A 27,654-nucleotide genomic window follows, 5' to 3' on the forward strand; every position below is an offset into this window, starting at 1 on the left:
GATGGATGGAGTAATTACTTTACAAGGTTACTTTGTGCACACAAAATCAAAACAAAATTAAAATGTAGGGTTCAAGCATTAACTTTTCCAGTACTGCATGGGCTTCGATAACACAATAGCCTTCTGTGGGATCAAAGAATGTTCCTTAAAACCTTCCTTCTTTAAGGTTTTCTCTCTTCTTACTGCATTGCACGTGTTTATATTACATTTTTCTTTTCTTTTTGAAAATTTATTTATTCTTGGCTGTGTTGGGTCGTCACTGCTGCGCATGGGCTCTCTCTAGTTGTGGCGTACCCTTTGTTGCGGTGCGTGGGCTTCTCATGGTGGTGGCTTCTCTTGTTGCAGAGCACAGGCTCTAGGCCTGCAGCCTTCAGTAGTTGTGGCACGCGGGCTCAGCAGTTGTGGCTCACGGGCTCTAGAGCGCAGGCTCAGTAGTTGTGGTGCACGGGTTTAGTTGCTCCACGGCATGTGGGATCTTCCCAGACCAAGGTCGGAACCCGTGTCCCCTGCATTGGCAGACGGACTAGACGGACTCTTAACCACTGCACCACCAGGGAAGTCCCCATTTTTCTTCTTAACTGATTTTCACAAGGAATGGGAGGGTAGGAGTGTATATGTATGTGTGAGCAAAAATATTTATAAACGCTTTTTTTCTTTTAGTGTATGAAATAGGAGGGGGACTTCCCTGGCGGTCCACTGGTTAAGACTCTGCTCTTCCAGATGTGGCACGTACATACAATGGAATATTACTCAGCCAAAAAAAGAAATGAAATCGAGTTATTTGTAGTGAGGTGGATGGACCTAGAGTCTGTCATACAGAGTGAAGTAAGTCAGAAAGAGAAAAACAAATACCGTATGCTAACACATATATTTGGAATCTAAAAAAAAAAAAGGTTCTGAAGAACCTAGGGGCAGGACAGAAATAAAGACGCAGACATAGAGAATGGACTTGAGGACATGGGGAGTGGGAAGGGTAAGTTGGGACGAAGTGGGAGAGTGGCATGGACATATATACACTACCAAATGTAAAATAGTTGGCTAGTGGGAAGCAGCCGCATAGCACAGGGAGACCAGCTCGGTGCTTTGTGACCACCTAGAGGCGTGGGATAGGGAGGGTGGGAGGGAGACACAAGAGGGAGGAGATATAGGGTTATATGTATATGTATAGTTGGTTCACTTTGTTATAAAGCAGAAACTAACACACCATTGTAAAGCAATTATACTCCAATAAAGATGTTAAAAAAAAAAAAATGAGCCCAGTAAGGAGAGTCTCAGCAAGCACCTGGGCAGATGGACAGCCTTGAAGAGTTGCTGTACCCTGTCATGCATGGGAGCAACCAAATGACTTCTGTGTCCCCGAGAGTAGCGGGGAAGTCACAGAGGGGCCCTCCATACCTGAAGGAGTCATACAGCTGGGATCTAGGGACACCTCTGCAGCACCCTGCCTGGCTGATGTTCAAAGCCCAGTCCAAGTGACTGCCATCGCTGTGGGTGTCAGTGTGAGCAGACGGTACCAGGGACTATGCACCCCTCACCCACTACTTAAGTCCCCAAGAAAAGGAGAGAACAGAAATCCCCAAAGCCATTAATGGCATCTTCTCTATGCCAGGCACTTGTTCTAGGCACTTGTATTACAGCAATAAATAAAACATTAAAAAAAAAGAAAAGACTCTGCTCTTCTACTGCAGGGGGCACAGGTTCGATCCCTGGTCAGGGAACTAAGATCCCACGTGCCGTGTGGTGTGGCCAAAAAATAAAATGAATAAATAAATAAAACGAAATAGAAGGAATAGCTGACCTTTGTGGCAATTTTCCTGGTTTTGTGATAGTAATTCTGTTCAGTTCCTGAACTTAGATGACAAGTCCTCTTAGTGAGGCTGGCCTAATTCTATGTTCTCTATGGCACATAGTGACTATGACTGTGCAAGAGCCATTATTACCCAAAGTACCATAATAATGGACATGTCCTCCTATGACGTTATTGTTTCCTATCTTCCAGGACATTAATTGCCTTCTAACTTGCTCTAAAATTGGTAGGTAGGACACACTGCCAAGACTAGAGAGAAGAGAGCTGCTGGTAATATACTAAAAAGCTGGGTAAAGGACTTACTGCTACCTCCTTCTCATTGGAGCGTCTTCACATTTACACGTTACTTCTTTTGTTATGGGATGTTAGTTCAGCCTTGCCTTTTGTCTTGGATTCCGTCTTATCATGGTCAATGTCTGATCTTTCCTTCAATTGAATGATTCAGACAACTCTGAAGTTATTTTGGCTTTTCCACTTTCCTTTTACAGGCTTTTTATGAGTCATTGAATTGAAGGGGAGGTTATTTCTAAATTGGAAGGTGAGGATGAGAGAAGGGGGAGGAAAGTTCCGGAAAATAACTGGGAAAAGACACCTTATTGTTATGTAGAGTTGCTGGAGGAATAATTTCCGCTTAGTTTGGTGATAGAGGTATGTAGTTTATTTAAACCTGACTAAAAATATATGTTAGAAAATAGACAATGTTTTTTTGGATAATGAACCATGCAGTTTTAAACTCCTTGTAGCTTGCTGGAACAGGATATAAGGGTAAATAGAAGAGATATGGAACAAAGAGTTAGTGGGAATAAGAAAGGGGCAAAGTCCAGATTCTTGGTGCCACAGAAAGTCCCCAACCACTAAAGGGATGCTTAAGAGGGAAGTACCCTTGACCTGTCCCAGTCCATTCCTGAGTGTATGTTTCATGACCCACAGGTTTGTGTATGCTAGGTGGAGTTGTGAGGAAGGTACATTTAAATCTGATTCAGAAATTGAAAGAATAATTAGGCCAGCATTTTGCTATTTAGGAGCAGGAAAAGGGGTGGAAATGAAAAAGAAATGCAAAAAACTAATGATGGATATATTTCTAGGAGCGCAAGAGTTTTTATAGCAACACCAAATTTCTCAAAAGTGTCTACTGTGATTTGTACCCAAATGAGTAAAAATGCAATCATTTATTCTTGTGCATTGTGCCAATATGCGAAAGGAACTGCAGTCTTTCAATGGTCCTAATTTAGACTGCTTAGGAAGAGGAGAGGTTTAGAAAAAAAGACAAGTTTTTAAGTATCTGACACACAACTAGTAGGGCTATTTAAGAACTGCTGAGCATAAAAATCAAGTTGCGGGAGCCGAATTCTCTTGTCCAGAGCATCACAAGGGTAAAATATGGCCCATTTAGTCCAAACTTGCTGTTGGTTGCCTGGTCACTTCGCAGAAGCCAGCCAGGGGTGAGTCTGGAAGCTGGAGAACCCTCAACACGCCACTTCAATTTATTAACTGCAACCAAAGTGGACTGACCTCTGCAAAATAAACGGTTGTGCTTTGCCCTTTAGCATGGAGACTTCTGGAAAGAACGTCAAGGAAACTGGGCATCTTAGGACCTCAAGAAGGGGAAATTTTAATCTGTATACTGCTTTTCTCTCAAGGGGTTGTAAATGATTTTTAAACACAACCTCTGATGTTGCTGTTTTGTAAGTACTACCCTCTGGGTAAGCTATTAGTGATAAGCTTCTCCTTATAGGGAGGAAGTTGGAGAAAGGGACGAGTTTCCAGAGTCCACTGTACCACAAAGAGTTAACCCTTCCCCTCGAACGTGAGCGTCTGCCCCTTGCTTTCTACTGCGCAACCAAACTGTGCCCAAGCTAGAACCGACCATGGCCGTCACATACTTTGCCAATTGACTTAACAGACACTTTCGGCAGCCTATCAGAACTTTGAACTGCCCAACCATCAACCAATTACAACTAAAGCTTGGTCTAGGACGCTCCAGGTCCGGGAGGGGGGGGTAATACCGGGTCAGGAAAAGGGGTGGGAAGGAAGCTTTGACGGACGGGTAAACTAAACCAATAAGAGCAGAGAGCTGCCGCCCCACTACCCAATGGAGAGATAGGAAGTGTGAAGCGGGGTGGGCCTGTTGTCATGGGGGAGGTGGTGGCGCTAGGTGGCTACTGGCGCCCGAGGTAGAGGCAGTGGCACTGGAGTTGACCGCGGGCAGCGGCAGGTGAGTACTGGTAACGCGGACCTGAGGTCTGGGGGCAGTCGCGGGGCGGAAACTCCAGCTCGGCGCTCCTGAGGCGGAAGCCAGCGGAAGGGGGCCTGGACTGCGGGCCGGGTCGGGCCCCGGTCGGGGCCGGGCGGGGGCGGCGGCGGCGGCGGCGGCGAGTTCGCGCTGACTGGGCTGGTGGGAGAGCAGCCCGGCTCCTGGCGGCGGAGTTCGTGGTGGCAAGGTAGGCTGGGGCCAGACCCAAGCGGGTCAGGCCGGGAGGTCCCTTGGGACGCTTAGCTGCGCGGGTCTGGGGCACTGCCCGGCGTCCGGTGTGTGAGGGGTAGGTCCTTGGGGAGACGGGGGTGTCTGGGGTCCCAGAGAAAGGGGTGACCCGGGGTGACCGGTTACGACCTGGTCCGCGGGCCAGGTGACTCGGACAGGACAGCTTGGGTGCGAGGAGGAAGGGGAACCCGGGAAGCCTGGGAGCGGCCCGAGAGGAGAAAGCTGGGGGGCCGGGAGACTGGGAGTGGCCCGGGTCCGAGGGAGAAGGGAGGCCGAGGGCGGCCGGGGTCTCAGCGAGGGCGTCGAGGAAAGGCAGGGAAGGCACCTGAGGATCCTCCTGAGAAAGGCGGCCATCCGAGAGAGGAGCGCTCCTGGGGTTCTTGGGGAGCTTTGGAGTGTCGGACCCGTGGAGACCTTGAATAGCTTGGGGAGGAACGGGAGCGCCCTGCCCCCCACCGCTGGTCTGGGATGGGAAATTCAAGACTGGCCTGGGAACCCCTAGGTCTGAGGGTCCCCAGGAAACCAGGGTTTTGAAAAAAGTTTTGGAGGGGTAGCTCGGGTTTGAGACTGTGGTGAGGGGTTTGGCTGAGGAATGGAAGTTCTCTCAGTTGGGGATAAGTCAAGCAAAATGACACGGCGGTGGGCGGGAGAAGTTGTTTCCTTGTAGGAAGGGAGTGGGAGGTAGGGTGTAGTAGGAGGGAGCGAGAAAGTTGCTCGGGAAGAGACTAGAGGTCTTGTGGAAACTGGCCGGAACAGTAGATATGAGAAATTAACATGGGACCCTTAATAGGTTCTAAGGACTTCAGAAATAGTAGAACCTTCAGCTTCATAATACTAAGATGCCATCTAGGACCAGAGAAAGGGTTCTAAAAGCAGAGTTGTGACTTACATTCCAATGCTTTAGAAAAGAAATTTGTTTTAGGACGCGAGCAATAATGTTAGAAAATAAGGACATTGACAATATGGGGAATTTAAAAGGGGAAAAGGGGATAGCTGAACTAAAGGAGTGCGACCGGGAACTTAGAAAGAAGAGAGGCATGAAGAGAACAGGCTTAACTTTCGCCAAATTAGAAATAAATTTGAATTCTAGTTCTACCACTTAGCTTTGACAACTTAACCTCTCTCTGTTTGGAAGTTTCATCTGTGTAATAAGGATAACAATACTTCCTACTTCTTAGGGTTGCTTTTTCACATGAGTTAATATCTGTGGAACTTTTAGAATAGTGACTGGCACAAAGTAAGCACTGTACTGGATTATTAAATGTGTAGAGGATAAAGAAAGTCCTGAATTCTTTAATGCGTTGTTCTCAAACTTTAACTTAAACCAGAATCACCTGGACGGCTTGATAAAACGTAGGCTGCTGGCTCCACCCAGAGTTTCTGATTCAGTAGGTCTGGGATGGGGCCTGAGAGTTTGCATTTATCTCAGGTGATGGCTTATGTTGGTCAGGGGAACCACTTGCTTTATTGAAAACAGTAATAATGTAGCAACCTTAAAATACTTGTCTACCCTGCTAGAGACAGGTAGAAGCAAATTGCAAAACAAAGATCCTAATAATGTATAAGGGATGCCGTATTTTAAGCCTGTGTTTTTCAAACTGTGGATCATGATTTATTAGTAATTTATAAAATCAATTTAGTGGGTTAAATTGATTAAAAATAGAATAGAACAGAATTGACTACCATTGCACGTGGCAAGGAAAAATATTGTTTTGGGAAATTTTGCTCATACATGTGTGTACTAGGTCACAATGTAAAATGTATTTCTTGCATTAAAAAGAGTTTGTAAAACTGTTTTGAGCCATGCAGTGCAGCAAAAGCAGCCCTTCAGTAGGGACATCCAGCGACTGGGTTTATTGCTTATTTATTTTTCTTTTTGTGGTAATTTTATCAGGTGGTGATACATTCTATTAAATTTCTTCAGTTTCTGAATTGGTTTCTCCTGTGTTTGCCTTATCATACATTGTGTTGCGCTTCTTTTTAAATACTGAGAATCTTTAACAGGAGGACTAAAGGGAATTTGAGGTAGAGAGGTGAAATTGAGTGGTGTTTCTCAGATGTGGTCCACTTTTGTTTCACTCATGCCCTCTTGTTTACCTTTTCTTTTTTGCCAGTGTACTGTAAAGCACTGTCTGTATAAAACCTAAGTATACACAGACGTGTTGACAGTAAACAACCAACACAAATAGACTGGTTTGAGATCAGTTCCTGTATAGAAAGTAAGCAAAAACCAAATAAGACACATTTCAAAAGAGAAAAGCAAAAGGCTGTTTCCTTTTTAGAGAGTAAGGAATTCTGAAGTTTTCATGGCCTTAATACAAAATATATAATATAAAAGCATTTTTAAGGGAACCAGATATACTTGTGTATTTTAGATTTCTAGGTTTCTGAAGAGAGAAGACATAGTAATAATGCTCAGATGCACCTGGGATAGAGTTTTTAACTACAAAGTAAATAGTTTATTAAGCAGGAGCTTTTGTTTTGATGGTTTTCTCCCTTGAGAATGATCTGGATCTGGCATAGAGTTGTAAATTTAACTTGTTTGAGGGACCCAAATGTAATCTATATACTTATTTTAAGCTATATTAAGAATATATATGTATGTTTTGTGCTGTTCTTCGTTTGATTTTTCTTCTGTAAGACTAGATGGTTTATATTTAGAAAGAGTTGATTCATGTTTGTTTTAATGGATGTAAGGACAGAGAAAACAGTATTGAAAACTGAAAGAGATTCTTATAGCTCTCTTTAAAATCTTTAATCTAGGGGATTTATAACCCTTTCATTAATGTTTTATGAAATTGTGAAGAAACTTTTGGAGTAGCTTTGCATCAGGATTTTTAGATTTTTTTCTCTCAAAAATAATTTTTAGTTCTATTTCATGTTTTTATTATATTTTTACAAAATTTTAATTTTTGTTTGGAAGACTATGAAACATGTAATTATTTCATTTTTGAGTTGAAAAACATAAGCAGTCTTTTCATAAAACAAATTTACTAATTTTTTGTGACAGAGGTTCCAAGGATGAAAGCTTTTGAATTACTTGCTTTGAGTTAAATGTAGTATCCCTACCACCAAAATGGTTAAGTCATTGTACAATTGATGGGCACTTTTGTATAGATCATTCAGTTCTTTTTTTTTTTTTTTTTTTGCGGTACGTGGGCCTCTCACTGTTGTGGCCTCTCCCGTTGCAGAGCACAGGCTCCAGACGCGCAGGCTCAGCGGCCATGGCTCACAGGCCTAGCTGCTCTGCGGCATGTGGGATCTTCCCGGACTGGGGTACGAACCCGTGTCCCCTGCATCGGCAGGCGGACTCTCAACCACTGCGCCACCAGGGAAGCCCGATCATTCAGTTCTTTTACTAACTGATGTAAGAATGTAAAATCTTAGTAATCGAGTGTGGGAAAAATATAAAATTCATTCGTCATAATTGTGGACATTAACTAGTTTGATTACTTACTTGCTTTTTAATGAATGGACTTTATTCAGTTGACTTATTATTCACCCATAATTTAATCATACTTATCTAGGAATATCTCTGATTGCTCAGCCGTTTTTACAGTGAGATTTGTTAATTTGTAGTTGAAAAAATGGTGGTTTTTAAATTCCAGAGAAACTGCTCCTGATGGTACAATTTAGTGAGGCTCATTTTCCAGTTTCAAAGATTATTCAGGTAAATGGTTTTTAAAAGTAGAAGTTCAATTAACACTAGTTCATTAAGTTTATTTTCTATTTCAATAAAGTTTTGTCTTTTACACATCGCTTCTGATCTGCTTTCTCTGCTTCTTTCTCTTCAACTACTCATACAATAAATCCTAATGGAAATGTGCTGCCTGAAAATCTAGTTCTGTGAAAGTACAGAACCCCAACATCTGGTTTTTAGTTTGCTGGGAGAATTCCTTTTATCAGAAAAGGTCCCTTGGTAAACTTATTACCTTAAAAAAAGTCTTTTAATAGAGTACTTGGAAAGCTACTGTTTTTTTTTTTTAAATAAATTTATTTATTTATTTTTGGCTGTGTTGGGTCTTCGTTTCTGTGCAAGGGCTTTCTCCAGTTGCAGCGAGCGGGGGCCACTCTTCATCGTGGTGCACGGGCCTCTCACTGTCACGGTCTCTTGTTGTGGAGCACAGGCTCCAGACCCACAGGCTCAGTAGTTGTGGCTCACGGGCCCAGTTGGTCCACGGCATGTGGGATCCTCCCAGACCAGGGCTCGAACCCGTGTCCCCTGCATTAGCAGGCGGATTCTCAACCACTGCGCCACCAGGGAGGCCCGGAAAGCTACGTTTTATTTTGGACTTGCCAAAATACATGTATTGTGTTTAATAAATTTTGATTTCTATGGAATGGATCTTTAATTTTGCCAGTTTCTGAACTCTGATATATGTTTCCTTGGTGGGGCTAGGGAGAAAGGAAACAATTGTACTTCTTAAATTTTTTTTGCTATATTATTTTTTATCTTGACATTATGATAAATCCTTTATTTGCAAAGAAATACAATTTTTTGGAAAGAAAGAAAAATTTATTTGCAAAGAAAATTTATATTCAGTAATATAATGTATTGGAAATCTCATTATTAAAGATGGAAATTCTATATAAGGCTTTAGGACGTTTGTTCAGATATGAGACACAGGTAATGATAAATAGGATGTCATTATCCTATTGCCATATATTTTTGAGAATATAAAATATGCACTTGTAAATCTTGGGGCAAAAGGATTGAGACTAAGGGAGAATGAGGAGAATACTGATATGTTTGAGGAGGAGTCGGAGGATCTGCAGGAAGTATGTCTAGAGGAGTGAGCCTTTCTTGGCAGTTTTCCTGGAGTGACATATGTAAAGGAGGATGATCCTATTTGCAACATTCTCGCACGGACATATTTTTCGCTGTGCTTGTTAGAACTCTTTCTTTGTTGTGTTCCTCTCAGGAAAGCGTGTCAGAATACAAATGAATACACTGAGAATTGCTAGTCCTAGGATGGGAGGCTTTGCAGGACCATGTGGATTTAGAAGGCTGGACACTTGTCTCTGCTTCTCCAGTTCTTGGGAATAGGTGCCCAACAATTGTAACTAGGCCAAGTCTTCCCAGTTGTCCTTTCTAATGGAGTCTGGGATTAGGCAGTAGGAAGAGACTCCCAGTCATCTTAAATGGATTAACCAAGGGGCTGCTTAATAATTAATGTTCAGTGACTTCCCTTTCCCTCTCTACCGAAACTGTTTCTCCCTACTTGCTTGCTGATACCTTACCTTCAGGATCAAAGTCTTGAGTTCTCTGATTAGATAGCAAAATATTAATTGTGGTAACTTGTTTATATTAAGGTGGATATAGTTAATTAGGAAAATGATTATTATCCAGTTTTTTTCCAGTTTAGTTGGGGAGGAAGAGGGATTTAAAGCCGTAGAACACTGCTTGGCTCCTGAATAAAGGCAAAGTCAGGAAGTCAGGAACACAGAAAAAAGCAAAATTTATATCTTTAAGATTGACTTCCTTTGACCTTAGAAAAGTAAAAGTGATGCTTTTGTCCTGGTCAGCTGTGCACAAGTACTCCATGGGTACCTTTCAATTGTGTCATGTGGTACTGCTTTGCATAATTTATAAGGGTTTATTTACCTAGTTATTTTTAATATAGCTGACTTTGTTATCAGGAATTTTAGCTCCCAGGATTATTTCATCAAGATAAACTTTTTTTTCAACCTAGAATCTCATGGAGTCATAGAATAGCCTGATGATCACAGAAGTATATTTGTAATAGCGTATTATGAAATTGAAAAAAGCATCATTTGTGTTCTGAGTAAGAATGATAGAATGGAAGGAAAATCCAAGTTTTATCATTGTATGACCATGTTTTTGAATCCTGGATCTGTCATTTACTAATTGACTAATTGGGCAGTTTATTAAATCTCTTGTAGCCTCAGTTTTGTCATCTATAAAATAGAGCTTATCCTCCTTAACTAAGCTGAGAATTAAATGAAAAGCATTTTATGTAGTACCTTGCTTATAGTGGGCACTCAACACATGATGATGTTAATTTTTTTTATTAGTAATTATAACAATATTAGACTTCTCTTTCTAGGAAGGGCTAATATCCCAGATACTGTGATTATAAGCAATGTGGCAGTTAGAAAAACTGGAATTGACTTTATTTATTTATTTTTAAATTAATTTATTTTTGGCTGCGTTGGGTCTTCATTTAAAAACGGGGTCATCTTTTATTATTGAGTTATGAGTTGTGAAAAACCTTTATATGTTCTGGATACAAGTCCCTTGTCAGATGTATGATTTGCAAATATTTTCTCCCAGTATGTGGCTTGTATTTCCACTTTCTTCCTTTCTTTTTTAAAGTTAATTAATTAATTTATCTTTGGCTGCGTTGGGTCTTCGTTGCTGCATGCAGGCTTTCTCTAGTTGCGGCGAGCTGGGGCTGCTCTTTGTTGCTGTGCGCGGGCTTTTCATTACGGTGGCTTCTCTTGTTGCGGAGCACGGGCTCTAGGTGTGCGGGCTTCAGTAGTTGTGGCACGTGGCTTGCAGGCTCAGTAGTTGTGGCGCACGGGCTTAGTTGCTCCGCGGCATGTGGGATCTTCCTGGACCAGGGTTCGAACCTGTGTTCCCTGCACTGGCAGGCGGATTCTTAACCACTGCGCCATCAGGGAAGCCCCTATTTTCACATTCTTGATGCACGAAACTTTTTTTGAAGCATAAAACTTTTTCATTTTGATATAGCGCTATGTTTGTGCTTTTGGTATAATATCTAAGAAACAATCGCCTAATCCAGGGTCATGAATATTTATGCCTATGTTTTCTTCTAAGAGTTTATACAAATTTTAGTTCTTATGTTTAGTTCTTTGATCTATTTTGGGTTAATTTTTGTGTATGGTATGGAGAAGGGGCCCAACGTAATTCTTTTACATATGGTTATCCAGTTGTCTCAGCACCATTTGTTGAGACCATTACTTTTTGTTTATTGGCTTGTTAGAAAAGTTTAATAAAATTTTCTGCTTTGTTACTGATTCTTTGAAGTAGCATTTTGTTGGCCTTTTGGTCTAGTGTGGCAGTTGGGGTCATGGTGCTGAGGGAAACAGTTTAGAGTTGCAAGAATGGGTTATAAATGAACCCGCTGATTTAAATATATGGTTGTCTAATTTCATCATTACATTACTTTATACTTGAATACTATATGAAGTTCAGCTGCCATTTTTCTGCCTACTGGGCGACCATGTCCCATAGTTCTGCAGAAGCTTCAGTGCTGGACCATTTAATGGAAATCAGGGTCAGATTTTTAAACATGTGGCTTAAAAGAAGAAAAGCTTCTATTATGGCCCCTTTTCCTACCCCTCCCCCCTTTTCCTTCTTCAACTCACCTATCCTATTACCTTTTTATCTTAAGAAGACTCTTCTTTTGGACTATTAACAGATAGTCTTTTTCTGAAGGAAGATCAAATACTAAGGCTTTTTTATTTTAAGTTGGAGATTGAAGGAAATGTTTTATAGTGACGATTGAAAACATTATAGAGAAATTATAAGTATTTTTGTTAACCTTGGTAAATTTAAAATCCAGAATTAATATCAATAATATCAAAGTTTCCTTTTCCTTGTAATCCTAGTTGAAGGTTAGAAATAGCATGGTATTTTCCTTTCATTTAAAAAAAAATAAAAATACAGTTATTTTACAACTTGTGAGATTACTTAGCATTTTGAAAGAAACATTATTTATAGAACATTTAACTCTAAATTGGGCTTTTAACTTTTTTCCTATTTTAAGAGGCATTAATTATTCTCTTTTGGAGGTCTTACAAGCAAAGGCAAAAGTATACATCTTTTACGGAGTATTTGAATTTTTTGTGTCTCATCTCTGTAGAATTCTGCTTCTTTAGAATATGAGGCCAGTACTTTGCCAAGAAAGAGCTAATTTCCTGGGAAATCAGATTGCTGGCTTGACTTCTTGCTGTGCCTTTCCCTTCTTTTGTTGCTTTGTAAAAGAGCTGAGCTCAGTCCTGTGGAAAATCACTAAATTATCTAATTATTTTCCCCAGTTCAAATTAAATATGATTGATATATATTTGCACTGCATTGAATTCTGTGAGTTTTTCTTGTTATAGATTTGTTAGCATACCCTGAAGGACTTTGACTTCATTTGCTGAGTTGGCTGTTTGTATCTGAAATAATATAATACTAATGGTGTGTTTCTTTAATGAATGTTCTTACTCTTTTGGTCTTTTTTTCCCCCTCCAGTAGACCTAGTTAGTGAGGGGTATCACTTGTGTTCTTACAATAAAATCCAGACACTTTTATTAACATACATTTTATTAACATACATTTTAATATCATTACAGTTATTTGAAAACAGTTTAAAAGAGCTGAAGAATGTTCCAATAATGGATACATCATTTATACAACCAGTGTCCATAGTGTTCACATTTAGATTGTTAATTTCCAGTTATTATAAACAAAACTTTAGTGAATATGCGAAACCCAGATCTTTGTCCACATTTCTGTGTTCTTTAAAAAATAAATTTATTTATTTATGGTTGCGTTGGGTCTTCGTTGCTGCCCGCGGGCTTTCTCTAGTTGCGGAGAGCGGGGGCTTTTCTTCGCTGCGGTGCACTGGCTTTTCTTTGTTGTGGAGCACGGGCTCTAGGCGCACGCTTCAGTAGTTATGGCTCTTGGGCTCTAGAGCGCAGGCTCAGTAGTTGTGGCTCACAGGCTTAGTTGCTCTGCGGCATGTGGGATCTTCCCAGGTCAGAGCTTGAACCCGTGTACCCTGCATTGTCAGGCGGCTTCTTAACCACTGCGCCACCAGGGAAGTCCCACATTTCTGTATTTTTAAGATAGATTCCTGTAAATGGAACTATCAAGTCAAGGCATACATTTCTTAGGGCTTTGAAGAGAGCAAAACGTTGCACAGTTGCTCTCCAGAAAGGTGGTAGGACCAATTTACATTCCCATTAGCGATACATAAGATTGAGATATATACCTTTTAAAGTATTTTAAATATTTAAAATGTTAACATAAAGAGAAAATAGTAACTGATTTCTTAAATTTGAATTTATTCGATCACTAGCCAGATATTTTAAATGTGATCTTTAACCTTTAAGTATTTCCTTTAAGTTAAGTTACTGTTGTTTTTGAATTTCATATATTTGCAGTAATACCATATGTACTCTTGGGACTTCCCTCGTGGTCCAGTGGTTGAGACTCTGCACTCTCAATGCAGGGGGCATGGTTCGAGGATCAGGGAACTAAGATCCTGCATGCCGCGTGGTGCGGCCAAAAAAACCCCCCAAAACCAAAAAACAAACCAAAACCCCATATGTACTCTTTTTATCTGACTTCTTTTGTTTAACATATTTTTGAGATTCATTTTGTTTTGTACACTTTTATTACTAAGGAAACCATAACCAATAGAAAATTACAGCAATGGTATGGCCTTTAAAATAAAATGCCATTAAAGCATTCTCTAAACCACAGTTTGTTAACTATTTAATTTACCTCAAGTCCAAGTTGTATCTCCCTAAGACACCATTTCCATCACAGTAGCCATTTTAAGCCAGTCTTATTTCTATACGTGGGTAATTTCTGGAGAGAGCACTCTACTCAGGATGAACATGCACCAGGAATGCATAAGAAAAATATGTATGTGCAAATACATTTAAAGAGTTTCTGTGGGAGAATCATTTAATAAAACCCTGGGATTTATTTGCCTCTTAAAAGCACCAATTAAAACATTTCTCAAAAGTTTATATTGTGGCAAGAAAACTCAAGTTAGTTACTAAACAAACAAAAAATAAGGTTATTTTCAGAATAAAAATTATCTTCAACTAGGGATTGTTTAAAATGCATTTTAAAATGAGAGAGAATTTGAAGAAAATAAAAATAAGACTTCTTCACTGAATAGTAAATTCAAAACATTTTTGTAAACACCAGATAACTTCCTAGGTGGCATAGTATTCCATTTTATAAATATAATACACTTTGTTTTTCCATTCTCCTGTTGATAGACATTTGCATTATTTCTGTTTTTTTTGTTTTTGTTTTTTTTTGCCTGTTATGAATAAGACTGCTGTAAGCATTCTTGTACAAGTCTTTTAAACATATGTTTCATTTCTCTTGGTCGAATACCTAGGAGTGGAATTGTTGGGTCACAGGGCAGATATATGTTTAACTTTATAAGCAATTGCTGAATGGTTCTCCAGTTGCTCCATGTCTTTGCCACCACTTGGGTTGTTAGTCTTTTTGACTTTTAGCCATTCTAATGGGTGTAAAGTGATATCTTAGAATGGTTTTAATTTGCAATTTCCAGGTGACTAAAGATGTTGAGCACTTACTGATTTTTTTTTTTTTTTGGTTAAAATCTTTTACAAAGGCAAATTTGCAGATTGATAGTAAATACTTTAACAGAAAGTTCAGTGTGTTTTATTACTATATAATGGATCTAGACTTATCTGATTTGTAAGATCACAGATTAATTTGTAATTAAAAGTAAAATGAAAAATATTTCAAGTATTAAGATTTTTCAGAAGTTCCATATCATAGTGATAATTCATAGTGGTTTCTTGGAGTTAAGTAAACATTTGCTGTTGATTAATATTTGTGAGAACTTTGTTTGATAAGTAAATGATTCAAAAGGAAGACTTCAGACTGTGTGTTGTAGAGCTGCTTTTTGAATTTTTGCAATTGAATCATTGATTCAGGAACATTAATATTGCATGATCTGGCTCAAAAACTATTCTGTATTTGAGCCACACATGAGAACTGATAGTCTAGTAAGGGTATCAGGTAATAATAATAATACTACCAACAGCTAACACTGTATTCCAGGCTTTGCTCGAAGTGCTTTACATGCACTAATTTAATCCTTACTGTTATTATCCTTACTTTCCAGTTGAGGAATCTGAAGCACAGAGGTTAAGCAGTTTGCCCCAAATCATAGAGCAAGTGATGGACTCATATTCTTACCCCTCAGTGCTAAAGTAATTGAATCAAATGAGGTCAAATTTGCATTCTTTATAGAATGTGTGGTAGTGGTGGTCAGAGTTTAAACTGGGATTTCTAAGTTTGAACATAGGCTGTCTACCAGTCTCTCTCCCTTCACTATCAATACTCCTGTCATGTATCCCGGGGGGTGATTTATGGAAGGAAAGTTTTATCTGAATTAACAGATGATGGAAACCCTAGTAACCTGAGATTGAGTGCTTTCCTAGAGAAGATGTCATTTCTCTCTATACCTTAACTGACTCTTGGAATTGGAGCATTTATTTTTGGACAGTCTTTAGTAGTGTTTGTTTAACTGGTCTTTGTGAAAATCTCTAAGTGTAAATGTTTAACATCCTCTGGAAACAAACTGAGTGAGATATGAGGTTGATGGAACTTGTGCCTGAAAAATGTTGGGCCTAATAACAGCACTATCTAAAATACTTAATGTTCATAGATATTTATGATGGGGAATCACAGTTCTTGACATTCTTTTCTTTCTTTCTGAAACCCCTGCATACTGACCCATGGAACACTTCTTTGTCATTAGTTTGGGTTTAGATAAGATTAATCTTTGAGGGGAGGACTATATTTTTTGGCTAATTTCCTTGAAAGAAGATTTGGAGATGGAAGAAAATGAAAGAAGTATCGGCTTTTTCTTTCACCATACCTTTTGTGGCTTCCTCCACTTCTGATTTGTGTCTGTTGATATGTTGATATCATGGGTAACTTGAAGTTGGGGTGGGTGGGAAGTATTTTGTGTGTATTAAATGAGGGAAGGCCAATTCCCGAATGAATAAATCATGAGATACGAGTTTAATTCCTGTGCTGCCACACTCTGTGATTTGGCTAAATGTTTTAACTTCTCTGGGTCTTTGTTTCTTCTTTAATAAAGTGAAGTCATTGGACTAGATCCTTAAAGTTTTTTTGATGCTGAAATATTTAAATTCTTCTAAAAATTACAGTGAATAATACAATGAATAGAATTCAGTTTTTCCATATAGAAAATAAGTAGTACTAACACCCCATTTATTGAGTAGCATCCATTCCTCACTGATCTATAGTGAGGATCTGGTTTTTTTTTTTTTTTTTTTGGCCACACCACGTGGCTTGTGGGATCTTAGTTCCCCAACCAGGGATTGAACCCTGGCCCTCGGCAGTGAAAGCACCGAGTCCTAGCAACTGGACCGCCAGGGAATGCCCTACAGTGAGAATCTTAAGTCATATGTCATGTTCTGTATACGCATGGGCCTGTTTTTATGCTCTCTCTATTTGCCTATCCATGAGGCAGTACTACACTGTCTTTATTTACTGTAGCTTTGTAATAAATTTAGATGTCTGGTATGGTGAGGCCCCATCCCCCCACTTCATTATTCTTTAAAATTATCTTGATTTTTCTTCTCTCTGTTAGCCTATAAAATTCTGTGATTTTGTGTGTAGTACTGTAATACTGCTTGGTAATCAACACTTACTTATTGAATGAGTATAATGAACAACAGCTAGTTATGTTCTATAAAGCTTATGGACAACAACGTGTCACAAGTTAATATCAGTAAAAATATGACTCTTGACTTTTGAGAATACCACTAAAATACTTGGCTTTTCCTTGTGGAAATGTTTAATTAAATTACTTTGAAATTTAGGCTGGGTGTAATATTAAATATCTTGAATGCTCCCCCCACTCCCTGCCCCATTCCATACTCCCTTTGGTTACAGTTTTGGAAAGAGTAAGCAGGATTTTTGAAAAATTGTAGTTTAGACAAATAGTTTAAAACCACTTTAAAAGTCATGATAAATTTCACATGAAATTGATGAAACATGCTTTATGAGTATCTTTTACTTTAAAACTAGTTGTCTGTATAAGCTCCGTCATTTGGAATTTAGACCTGGAAAGGACATTCGTTTTCATTTACTTGAAAATACTCCATATTTTCATTTTATAGTGGATAAAGTTGAGTTCTATATCACACTGACTGAAAATTTTGTTTCCTATTTCCTAACTACCATTATCAAACATTGCAGTAGAACTCTGTAGTTCCTCATGTTCTAGCTGCATTGATCTTTTTAACCTCCTCTCCTTATATACCCTTTACTTTCTCCCTTTTTGTCTTTTCATTAAGGTTGTTTGGTCTGCTTTGAATGCTTTTTCTTTGTTGTCCTTCCAAGCCATAATAGAACCATCTCCTTACATGAGGGCTTTCTTATCACTTTCTCTACATTTTTTCTTTCTCTTTTGATTCTTTAGCACTTTATACCAATGTCATATGGCATATCGTCTGCTTTGCATTATAGTTAAGTTTACATTTTCCCCCCTAACTAGATTATGTACATACTGGGACCAGGATCCGTGTTACTTTGACTTATTCTTTGTAACTCCCACAGTTGCCTATCATAGTTTCTTGCATGTAGCTTCCATTTTCTTAATGAAAGTGTCAAATTAAAAGAGTTGGGAGGGGGACTTGCCCGGTGGCGCAGTGGTTAAGAATCCGCCTGCCAATGCAGGGGACATGGGTTTGAGCCCTGGTCCAGGAAGACCCCACATGCCGTGGAGCAACTAAGCTTACGTGCCACAACTACTGAGCCCGCTTGCCACAACTACTGAAGCCCGTGCGCCTAGAGCCCGTGCTCAGCAACAAGAGAAGCCACCGCAATGAGAAGCCCGTGCACCGCAATGAAGAGTAACCCCCGCTCGCCACAAGTAGAGAAAGCCTGCACGCAGCAACGAAGACCCAATACAGCCAAAAATAAATAAAATAAATAAATTAAAAAAAAAAAGAGTTGGGAGGAAATGGAGAGGAGGGGAGAGATGTTTAAGAACTGAGGAAAAAGTATAAAGCAGCAACTACGGGGAACTTTTAGAGCGATATTGAAACTGAGCGGGACCCTATGGGGCCCTCCCAGGCACAGAGGCCTTTCCCTGTCCCTGTTTCTTGTTTGTAGAAAAAAGGCTTTCAGTCTGCTAGACCTTCCCTGAGTTCCAAACGGCAGATTCAAACAGTTGCTAATTGAGGGAGTGTAGGAATGCAGAAAGAAGCCCCAGTGCAATGATGGGCAGAGTCCTGGTTCTTCCTCAGAGGATGTGCATAGCAATTTGATACATACATACCTCTGAGTTCTATAGGAACTAAGGCCCCCCACCCAGGTGGAGTGTGGTAACTTCAGGCTAAGCATAAGCACGTGGACCCCAGACTGGTTGGAACCAGAGGCTGATGATTGAGATTCCTAGAACACCACCTGTTACCTCATCACCAACCACTCAGAGGAAGGTCACACACCCTGCAGCCCTCCCTGCAATTTTGCCTGTAAAACTTCTTCCCTGAAAACCATCAGGGAGTTAGGGCCTTTTGAGCATGAGCTGCCCCATCCTCCTTGCTTGGTCCTTGCAATAAATTTTTCTTCACTCCAAACTCCGATGTTTTGGTTTGTTTGGCCTCACTGTTTGTTAGGTGCACGAACTTGGTTGAAGTTGTTAAGTGTGAATTTATGACAATAACCATTCTGCCTGGATATGTTATCTTCTTCAAGATTCCACTGCTCTGTTGCAGTCTTGGAGAAGGTTAGCTGGAATTTTGCTAGGAGAGTGTGAAGGAGAGAGACATGGGAAACATTGAATTGAGTTCAAGGAGTGATTATATTGTTGGACTGTGAAATCTTAGTTGGATAAAAAAGAGAGGGACTTCCCTGGTGGTCCAGTGGTTAAGACTCTGTGTTTCCACTGCAGGGGGCACGGATTCGATTCCTGGTCAGGGAACTATGATCCTGCATGCCATTTGGCGAGGCCCCCCCCCCGCCACCTAAAAAAAAAAAGGAGTGAAACCAGGAGATTGATAAGGACCAAGTGGAGACTTTCATAAATAGGTCCTCTCATTAAGCACTAAGAATTATTTCTTCTTTTTTTCCCCTTTTTGGCTGCTTTGGCTCTTTGTTGCTGTGCATGGGCTTTCTCTAGTTGCGGTGAGCGGGAACTACTCTTCATTGTGGTGCGTGGGCTTCTTATTGCGGTGGCTTCTCTTTGTTGCGGAGCACGGGCTCTAGGCACTCGGGCTTCAGTAGTTGCAGCACGTGCCTTAGAATGCATGGGCTTCAGTAGCTGCGGTGCATGGGCTCAGTAGTTCTGGTGCACGGGCCTAGTTGCTCCATGGCATGTGGATCTTCCCAGACCAGGGATCAAACCCATGTCCCTTGTGTTGGCAAGCGGATTCTTAACTACTGCACCACCAGGGAAGTCCTAAGAACTAAGAATTGTTTCTGACGGCCAGTTGAACAAGTGAGTTGGAAAGATCAAATCTTCTTTATTATGTCTTTCTCATTTATGTTCCAAATGACCAGAATTTGTGAAGACTTAACCACTTGGAACCTTCCATTCTAAATAGACAGTTTAAACCCACATTCTAGCTAGACTGAAGTGGGTGCGCACACGGACAGAGTTAGTGACCTATAGAGCTTTTTTTAAAAAAAAATATTTATTTATTTATGTAGCTGTGCCGGGTCTTAGTCACGGCACACGAGATCTTGGGATCTTCGTTGTGGCATGGGGGATCTTTAGTTGTGGCATGCAGGATGTTTAGTCGCGGCATGTGGGATCTAGTTCCCTGACCAGGGATCAGACCCGGGCCCCTGCATTGGGAGTGCGGAGTCGTAGCCACTGGACCACCAGGGAAGTCCCTATAGAGCTTACGACTGTGATTTCAAACATGACATTTTTTTTTTAAACATCTTTATTGGAGTGTAATTGCTTTACAATCGTGTGTTAGTTTCTGCTTTATAATAAAGTGAATCAGTTATATATATACATATGTTACCATATCTCTTCCCTCTTGCGCCTCCCTCCCTCCCTCTCACCCTCCCTATCCCACCCCTCTAGGTGGTCACAAAGCAGCAAGCTGATCTCCCTGTGCTATGCGGCTGCTTCCCACTAGCTATCTATTTTACGTTTGGTAGTGTATATATGTCCATGCCACTCTCTCACTTCGTCACAGCTTACCATTCCCCCTCCCGATATCCTCAAGTCCATTCTCTAGTAGGTCTGTGTCTTTATTCCCGTCTTGCCCCTAGGTTCTTCATGACCTTTTTTTTTCTTAGATTCCATATATATGTGTTAGCATACAGTATTTGTTTTTCTCTTTCTGACTTACTTCACTCTGTATGACAGACTCTAGGTCCATCCACCTCACTACAAATAACTCAATTTCGTTTCTTTTTATGGCTGAGTAATATTCCATTGTATATATGTGCCACATCTTCTTTATCCATTCATCTGTCGATGGACACTTAGGTTGCTTCCATGTCCTGGCTATTGTAAATAGAGCTGCAATGAACATTTTGGTATATGACTCTTTTTGAATTATGGTTTTCTCAGGGTATATGCAGTAGTGGGATTGCTGGGTCATATGGTAGTTCTATTTTTAGTTTTTTAAGGAACGTCCATACTGTTCTCCATAGTGGCTGTATCAATTTACATTCCCACCAACAGTGCAAGAGGGTTCCCTTTTCTCCACACCCTCTCCAGCATTTATTGTTTCTAGATTTTTTGATGATGGCCATTCTGACGGGTGTGAGATGATATCTCATTGTAGTTTTGATTTGCATTTCTCTAATGATGAATGATGTTGAGCATTCTTTCATGTTTGTTGGCAATCTGTATATCTTCTTTGGAGAAATGTCTATTTAGGTCTTCTGCCGGTTTTTGGATTGGGTTGTTTGCTTTTTGATATTGAGCTGCGTGAGCTGCTTGTAAATTATGGAGATAATTCCTTTTTCAGCTGCTTCATTTGCAAATATTTTCTCCCGTTCTGAGGGTTGTCTTTTCGTCTTGTTTATGGTTTCCTTTGCTCTGCAAAAGCTTTTAAGTTTCATTAGGTCCCATTTGTTTATTTTTGTTTTTATTTCCATTTCTCTAGGAGGTGGGTCCAAAAGGATCTTGCTGTGATTTATGTCATAGAGTGTTCTGCCTATGTTTTCCTCTAAGAGTTTGATAGTGTCTGGCCTTACATTTAGGTCTTTAATCCATTTTGAGTTTACTTTTGTGTAAAACATGACATATTTTAAAGTCTTAAAAAAATCTTTTTTGTCTATTTGATAAATACAGATATTTATCAATATGAATATTTATTATTTATCAAATCAACTTCCTTTGTTAACTCCTACTTCCTATAAATAGGACATAGGAAAATAATTTCCTCTGATAAATAAATAATTTCCTCTGGATCTATTTAGGATCTTTCTATGAAGTTTGTGACATAAGATCTAAACTTACTTTTCCTTAAAACCATTAAACAACTTATTCATTTTTGGTATAGTCTTTTTAAAAAACAGGTTGGCAGGTTCTTATATATAGTTAAACATACAGTTAACATAATAATCCAGTAGTTCTACTCCTAGGTATTTACTCAAGTGAAATGAAAACTTGTAGTCACACACAAATCTATATGCTAATGCCCCAAACTGGAAACAAACCCAGATGAACCTCAGCTGGTGAATTGATAAACTTTGGTACATTCATAAAAATGGAGTACTATTTGGCAGTGCAGGCAACAACATGGATGGGTATCAAATGCATTATGCTAAATGAAAGAAGCCAGACTCAAAAGACCACATACTGTATGGTTCCATTTTAATGGTACTTTAGAATAAACATAACTAAAGGGACAGAAAACTGACTAGTGGTTGCCAAGGTGTGGGGGGGATGGTTTAACTACACAGGGTAGGAGGGAGTTTTTTGTGGTGTTCTATATTGTCTGTTAACTGTTCTATATCTTGACAGTGGTGGTGTTTACATGACTATGTGTTTTTCAAACTCAGAAGTGTACACTTAAAAGTGAACTTTAGTGTATATAAATTATACCTCAGTTAAAGTTCTAGCATGTAATATGTTACCATACTAAAAAGTATTTTGGAAAACTGTCTCAAGAAAATGTTGTTTTATTTTTAGATTTTGCATATGTAACTTTTTGGGAGGAGAGAGCGGTGGACAGGCATTATTGGCATTTATAAAATTCTTTGAAGCTCTAGAAAATGCATACATGATGAATTTGTCTGCATTTAGCAAACATTCTTACCATAAGTTTAAAAGAATGTTACAATGTTACAATTAGTAAAGCCCTAGAGACTTATAGTGTTTGTTTTACAGGTAAAGATGAAGCCTAGTTTAGGTTAGCTAAAGTCACATAGCTAGTTAGTGGCAGAAGTAGGTCTAGAATTTAAATGGTGGGTTACTGATTTGATGCTTGTTTTACCAAAACACTTTTTATTCGAGTTATTCTTTCTAGAGACTATTTTAAATGGCCGTTCAGAACCTTTCAATTGTGTCATCTTTAAGCTGGAAACCACAACCTTCTTAGTGGTAGGAAAGTCCTGTGTCTGGTTGATAATAGGAAGGCTGAATTTGAGAGATACTACATCACTTAAAGTTTGTGTAGGCATAGTCAACACATTTAGTTATAAAGACAGTTTGCTTTAACCGTGGGAAACTGGATGCTAGATTTTGGAGTTGTCAAAGGCTATCATTTAGAAATAGGTTTTTGCCACTTCATTGCATTTAAAAAAATAATCTTTTCAGATTATCGTGATTATTGGTTTGTTGGGAAGGTAGAAAAGGTTTAAGAGTGTTAGGTTTTTCCTGGTTACCTTAAGTAATGAGGATTTATCTTATAAATACTGAGATGTAAGAGAAAGCCCTGGAAACGGTCTTAATAGTTACACTTTCAGGAAATAGATAATGGAATGTCATTCAGACTATAACAGCAGCTTTAGTTGTCTTTTTTTTAAAAAAATATTTATTTATTTATTTGGCTGTGCCGGGTCTTAGTTGCAGCACATGGGATCTTCGTTGTGGTGTGCGGGATCTTTAGTTGCGGCATGCAGGATCTTTTAGTTGTGGCATGTGGGATCTTTTAGTTGTGGCACGTGGGATCTTTTAGTTGTAGCATGCAGGCTCTTAGTTGTGGCATGCGGGATCTAGTTCCCTGACCAGGGATCGAACACTGGTCCTCTGCATTGGGAGCACAGAGTCTTAACCGCTGGACCACCAGGGAAGTCCCTTTAGTTGTCTTCTATTCTTGAGTCTCAGCTAACTTTCCTTGTCCCTCTTGTGTTCACCTCCCTCCTTGTATAGTAGTTTCACACTTGCCTTTGGACCCCAGTTCTAGAACCAGACTTAGAGTTCCTGCCCCTCAGAGATATTGGTGATACTGTGGATATTGCAGACCCAGTCACAGACCTACCAGGTGGCCCGGTTTCTTTCTTGGTTTTGAAGCTGTGTCTGTATCCTGCAACCTTCCTGGGGGTTATTTCCTGTAACCCATAACCTCAGGCAGAGTTGGCAGTTGTTTTCTTTATAAGAGAGCCCTACCCAGCCCTAGCTCTGGCCTAGCTCTGATAAGCCCTCTGTCTCATATGGAGCACTTTTAGTCCCTGTTCCCCAGGGAAGCCAAAGTCCCAGCTGCCACCGCCTGTTTCTAGACCAGGAACCCAGTGGGCCTCTGGTTTCAGCACCACATCATTTTGCATCTCTGTTCCTTATCACTGCCTGAGAGATATTTATATTGTTTTTTGAGCCAGCTATGCCTTGTTTGTTTATTCTTTTAATTAATTAATTTTTAACAAATTTATTTTTTTTATTTTTGGCTGTGTTGGGTCTTTGTTGCTGTGTGCAGGCTTTCTCTAGTTGTGGTGAGCGGGGGTTACTCTTCACTGTGGTGCGTGGGCTTCTCATTGTGGTGGTTCTCTTGTTGCAGAGCACGGGCTCTAGGCGCGCGGGCTTCTGTAGTTGTGACACACAGGCTTTAGCAGTTGTGGCGCACAGGCTCTAGTGTGCAGGCTCAGTAGCTGTGGCACATGGGCTTAGTTGCTCTGAGGCATGTGGGATCTTCCCAGACCAGGGTTCGAACCTGTGTCCCCTGCATTGGCAGGCGGATTCTTAACCACTGCGCCAAGTCCTGCATTGTTTGTTTATGTATTTGATACGTTTATATATTGATTGTTATTTGGGTGAATTTACTGTACCACCTTGAGAAGCCTTTTACACACTTGTATATAAATTCTTAGAACAATACCTAGCATAAAGTCAGTTCTCTATATACGGGAGCTGTTGTATGTTCAGGTGAGTCCTAGAATTCCTTGTTGATTTCTGTGTTTAGACAGTGTGTGTGTGTGTGTGTGTGTGTATACACACACACACACACACACACACACACACACACACACACATATATAGTGTGTGTATATATATAGTGTGCATTATATATATGTAGTGACCCCAAAACACTTGTCAGTCATTATTTGAAATTTCTGCAAATGTGTCTGGGGATTATGGCATGTTTTGAGGCTTTTTGGTGGGACATTTAAATTGAATTTTAATCTGTGTTTTGGCAAGCTTGAATTGGAAATTTTTCAGGAGGAATTACAAATTTTTTTTCAATGTAATAAAGTGCTGAAGTGCTTTATTCTTTGTGTTTGTGGTAGTCCAGTAATTGATATTATTTTAAGCTCTATTGCATGTACTTTCCATTAGCTACTAGTCAAAAAGTCAGTGCAGTATGTGAGAAGATCATAGAGATTATGGAAGTTATAGCGGAGTGAATTATAAGTCAGGAAAGGGAATGTTAAAAGTGTGCATGAGAGAGGAAAAAGGGTGGTTTGAGGGAGAGGTTTTGGCTTTGACAAGCATAGTTACGCTGAGGTAAAGATCCTCTTTGGGAAAGAGGAACAAAAAGGAGGGATAAAATATTATGACAGATTTCCAGTTTGTGTGTTTAGGTATAACTAATATGCTTGAATATTGTAACCCCTAAAGCCTTCATTCTAGTCTGTTAAACTTTACCCATGAATTCAGAAGCATAAATTAAAAATTTTTTTCTTTTAAAAGAGAAATGTCAGTTAAATTATTCTTTCTTCTTGGATTTTGGGTTTGAATTAGTGGAAGGGTGAGTCTGATAGATCATCAGCTACTACTGTTTTTAAGGTTATGCCGAATCGATTATTCTGCCCTTTAGAGATGTGTCTAAGATGGTGCTTGCTGATAAATGATCTTACTTCCTTATTTCTTCAGCTGAAATAATAAGACACACTACTTCCTTTTTCCTCTTGCATCAAGCCCTGATGCAAGGGCTTTTATTTTTGTCTTATGTTGTAAACTATTGTGCACATATAGGTATTTGGAACCAAGAAAGTGGTTCAAAGTAAGAAGCATGGCACAATACCATTTAGAGTCTTAATCTACTGGTCATGAATGAAAACTAATTCAATATGTCATCCCATCATGTAGTCATTCTCAGGTGAACTTTAGATATGTGTTTCAGAGAGGACTGATCCAGCTGGTGACTACGTTAGTGGTATTTTGCTTAAGTTGAGATTTTTAAAGAGTTCTTAATGGTTATGCATTTCTCCCCAAACTGAAAGTTTTTAAAGAAGACTTCATTAACTCTTTAATTGTCAGAATCTGTGGGGGGGATTCTGAAGTGTTTGATTCAGTAGAAGATTCATTAGGATTCTGATCCAGAATCTTTCTGATATTAGGAAATAATTAGACACTATATGTCATGGTAACTGCTAAAAGTTTACTTTTTTCTTTTTAAGTATTTTTCTTTTTCTTTTTCAATATGAGACAAGACTGTTAACATTTTAAAATTTCTCATAGGGCTTCCCTGGTGGCGCAGTGGTTGAGAGTCTGCCTGCTGATGCAGGGGACACAGGTTCGTGCCCCAGTCCAGGAAGATCCCACATGGCGCGGAGTGGCTAGGCCTGTGAGCCATGGCTGCTGAGCCTGCACGTCCAGAGCGTGTGCTCCGCAATGGGAGAGGCCACAACAGTGAGAGGCCTGTGTACCGCAAAAAAAAAAAAAAAAAAAAATTCTCATATTGAGAAATAACTGACATATGTAGTATAAGTGCAACTATCTGTCATATATCAAAATAGATTGAGGCTATATATTGACACTTCTGTTGTACTGAGTGATGAATTTCCTTTGATCTGTATTGCCATATTGGGCCTTTGTGAAGCAGATACTAGTTTGAGGGAAAGACGCAGGATTTGAAATCAGAGGGCTTAAAGTCCTGTCTCTGTCAGTTTATTAGCTCTGTGACTTTGACCTTTTTTAAAAAAAATTTAATTAATTAATTAATTTATTTTTGGCTATGTTGGGTCTTTGTTGCTGCGCGCAGGCTTTCTCTAGTTGCGGTGAGCGGAGGCTACTCTTCGTTGAGGTGCGCAGCCTTTTCATTGCAGTGGCTTCTCTTGTTGCAGAGCACGGGCTCTAGGTGCGCGGGCTTCAGTAGTTGTGGCACACGGGTTCAGTAGCTGTGGCTCGTGGGCTCTAGAGCGCAGGCTTAGTAGTTGTGCCACATGGGCTTAGTTGCTCCATGGAATATGGGATCTTCCTGGACCAGGGCTCGAACCTGTGTACCCAGCACTGGCAGCGGATTATTAACCACTGCGCCACCATGGAAGCCCCGACTTTCACCTTTTTATTTATTTATTTATTTTTTGCGGTACGCGGGCCTCCCACCGCTGTGGCCTCTCCTGCTGTGGAGCACAGGCTCCGGACGCACAGGCTCAGCGGCCATGGCTCATGGGCCCAGCCGCTCCGCAGCATGTGGGATCCTCCTGGACTGGGGCACGAACCCGTGTCCCCTGCATCGGCAGGCGGACCCTCAACCACTGCGCCACCAGGGAAGCCTTGACCTTTTTAGATTGTTTTCCTTATAAGTAATTTGAAAAGAATAATGATATCTGTCCCATAGAATTGCTATAAATATTAAAATTAAAAATGTTTTGTGATCTATAACATAATCTTTCTTACAGTGTTTTTCAGTTGTGATATTTGTTGTATTTTAGCCAGATAGCAATACTGTCCTTAAGGATTGCCATCATTTGGGTGAAAAGACTGCCAACTTTTGGTTTGATGTATCAGTTGTATTTAAGGCAAATATCCTTAGGTTTTTGCCTGCCTTTATATTTTCCCTAACAATAAATTCTTCACCTTATGAGGATTCCTCCTTTGCCAAAGTTAGAAATTGGTTAGACTTTATCATTTACATGCAGCTTCGTGATGTCATGTAAAATAAGGGGCGTCTAGAATCCAAATTGGGACCTAGCCTTTCTCAAAGTCACCGGTTCTCAATGGAGTAAGTACTTCCCCTATGATGTGCTTGGATCTTTGAGTGTGCACCTTTGGTTGCCACAGTGATTAAGGTGGGGTAGGTGCAGCATTGGCATTTAGTGAGCAGGACTCAGGAATGCCATACATCTCACAAGGTATGAGACAGTTGTGCATGAATTTTGAACATTTCCCCAGACCTTCTTAAGGGTGAAAAACCTGTTTGTACTTATCTGATCCTAGTTCTGTTTTACATTTAAACACAAAGTGGTTTTTTGCATGGCTTTAATAGACACTGAATTTTCCAG

The 27,654-nt window shown here is 39.9% G+C and overlaps 1 protein-coding gene across 11 annotated transcripts in view; it reads left to right on the plus strand.

The window, feature by feature from the left end:
- Nucleotides 1-27,654, plus strand: part of LOC101321319 (protein numb homolog) — a 234,127-nt gene that overhangs the window by 52,678 nt on the left and 153,795 nt on the right. For 9 of the 11 annotated variants that reach the window (XM_073799315.1, XM_019921607.3, XM_073799312.1 and 6 more), the window contains exon 1: nt 3,894-4,022. The exons of 1 other annotated variant lie outside the window; for it this stretch is intronic. The gene's annotated coding sequence lies outside the window, so the exon portion shown is untranslated. Of the gene's footprint in view, nt 1-3,893; nt 4,023-4,128; nt 4,249-27,654 lie in introns of those variants that run through there. One more of the 11 variants, XM_073799314.1, reaches the window with a different exon arrangement.

The sequence above is a fragment of the Tursiops truncatus genome, chromosome 2 (assembly GCF_011762595.2).
Source record: "Tursiops truncatus isolate mTurTru1 chromosome 2, mTurTru1.mat.Y, whole genome shotgun sequence".
NCBI lineage: Eukaryota > Metazoa > Chordata > Mammalia > Artiodactyla > Delphinidae > Tursiops > Tursiops truncatus.